Source organism: Pinus tabuliformis, chromosome 5_2 (genome assembly GCF_031772625.1).
Source record: "Pinus tabuliformis cultivar Carrire ecotype Pingquan chromosome 5_2, CPIR1, whole genome shotgun sequence".
Classification (NCBI taxonomy): domain Eukaryota; kingdom Viridiplantae; phylum Streptophyta; class Pinopsida; order Pinales; family Pinaceae; genus Pinus; species Pinus tabuliformis.
The window spans coordinates 731,201,471-731,203,301 of record NC_142306.1 but is presented as its reverse complement, the minus strand read 5'-3'; positions in this window follow the sequence as shown (position 1 = coordinate 731,203,301).

Sequence of the window (1,831 nt, the reverse complement as noted above, 5' to 3'; positions counted from 1 at the left end):
AATTAGTTATAATTGTTATATAAAAAAATTAAAAAATATTATTAAAATTTTTTTATTTTTTATTTATTAATTTTTTTTTTAAAACATATTATATTTTTTTATTAAATATTAATGTTTTAATTAAAAAATAAAAAAACGGCGCAGCCCTTGGGCCCCCGGCCGCGCCACCAGCGGGCGGCGGGAGCGGCTCGTCGATTCCCGGAATCGACGAGCCCCTCTCGCCGCCCGCTGGTGGCGCGGCCGAGGGCCCAAGGGGCTGTTTAGTAGCGTATAATCACCTTTGAAATGTATTTAATTTTATAGGTTTCTTAGTTTAACCGAAAATCTCTGGTGATTTAACAGGCTTGGTGACAGCGTTTTGTCCTTGTGTTACATTCGGCCAGATTACAGAGATTGTGGACCAGGGAAACACTAGTGAGTCTCCATAAACTTAATCATACCTTTGCTATTACAATAATAAGAGAATATCCACAGAAACTATTTAAAATCAGAATCAAATAAGAATCAGAATGGTTCATGGCTTCTAATTTTTTTTTTTAAACATATTGAACGGGTCAGTTCAATTTTCACACGTAGAAAATTAGAAAGAAAAATACATTGGTAAAAGAAACTTACATTGCAATACCGTTGTGCACATCCAAATGTCAACAAGCATTAATGCTAATCGTTGCACTGTGAAATTTGCAGATATATTTTAATGGTTTGTGACTTCCTTGGATTTTAGATTTCAATTGTTTAATGGCCTCTTTCCTCTCGCACGTAAGCCTGCAGTGAGACTGCGCAGAATTTTATTGCTAGATGTTTTAGCAGACTTTCAATTTTTTTATAAAGATAAATCGTTCTGTAGTTAAGCGTTATTGAGAGTAAACTCACTTTCATTGTTTGATTAAATTTCATGTTCTTGTGAGTGAATTTAATTTCGTTGTTTAGTTAAATTTAACCCTCTTTTTGATAGAAATAATTCAAATTTTATCATTTGTGGCACTGGTGCGTTGATATACTCTGCCATATTATTCTGTTGTGGGATCCCTTGCATATATTCGTGCTCTTATAGAACTAAGTTGAGGGCCAAATTCAATCTGGAAGGAGCTCCTATGGTCGATACTCTTATTCATTGTGCTTTGGAGCATTGTGCACTGTGCCAGGAGTATAGAGAACTTGCAAATCAGGGATTGGATCCGGCCATTGGTACGCTTTCTTCTTCATGAATTATTTATAGGAAAATCCGTATTGGAATTCCATTTATGTTCTCAAGTTGTGTTTTTTAATTCCCCAGGATGGATTGGAAACGTTACAAAATATCAGCAGCAACAACAAGCTGCAATGGCACCTCCATTGCAGCAAGACATGTACAGGTGACCAAAAATACATTGCATGTCTGATCCACTGCAGAATCCTGGTTGGTAGTCAAGAATATTTTCATCGAATCTTCTCAGAGACAAATAAGGATCAAATCTAAATCACAAGCGCAGCTCCTTGGGCCCCCGGCCGCGCCACCAGCGGGCGGCGGGAGGGGCTCGTCGATTCCCGGAATCGACGAGCCCCTCCCGCCGCCCGCTGGTGGCGCGGCCAGGGGCCCAAGGGGCACGCAGGTTTTTTTATTTTTTTTTTATTTTTTAATTAAAACATTAATATTTAATAAAAAAATTTAATATGTTTTAAAAAAAAAAAATTAATAAATAAAAAATAAAAAAACTTTAATAATATTTTTTAATTTTTTTATATAACAATTATAATTAATTTTTTTAATATATTAATTTTAAAAAAAAATTATTAATTTTTTAAATTTTAAATTAAAAAATTAAAATTTGTTTTAAAAAAATTAATTTTT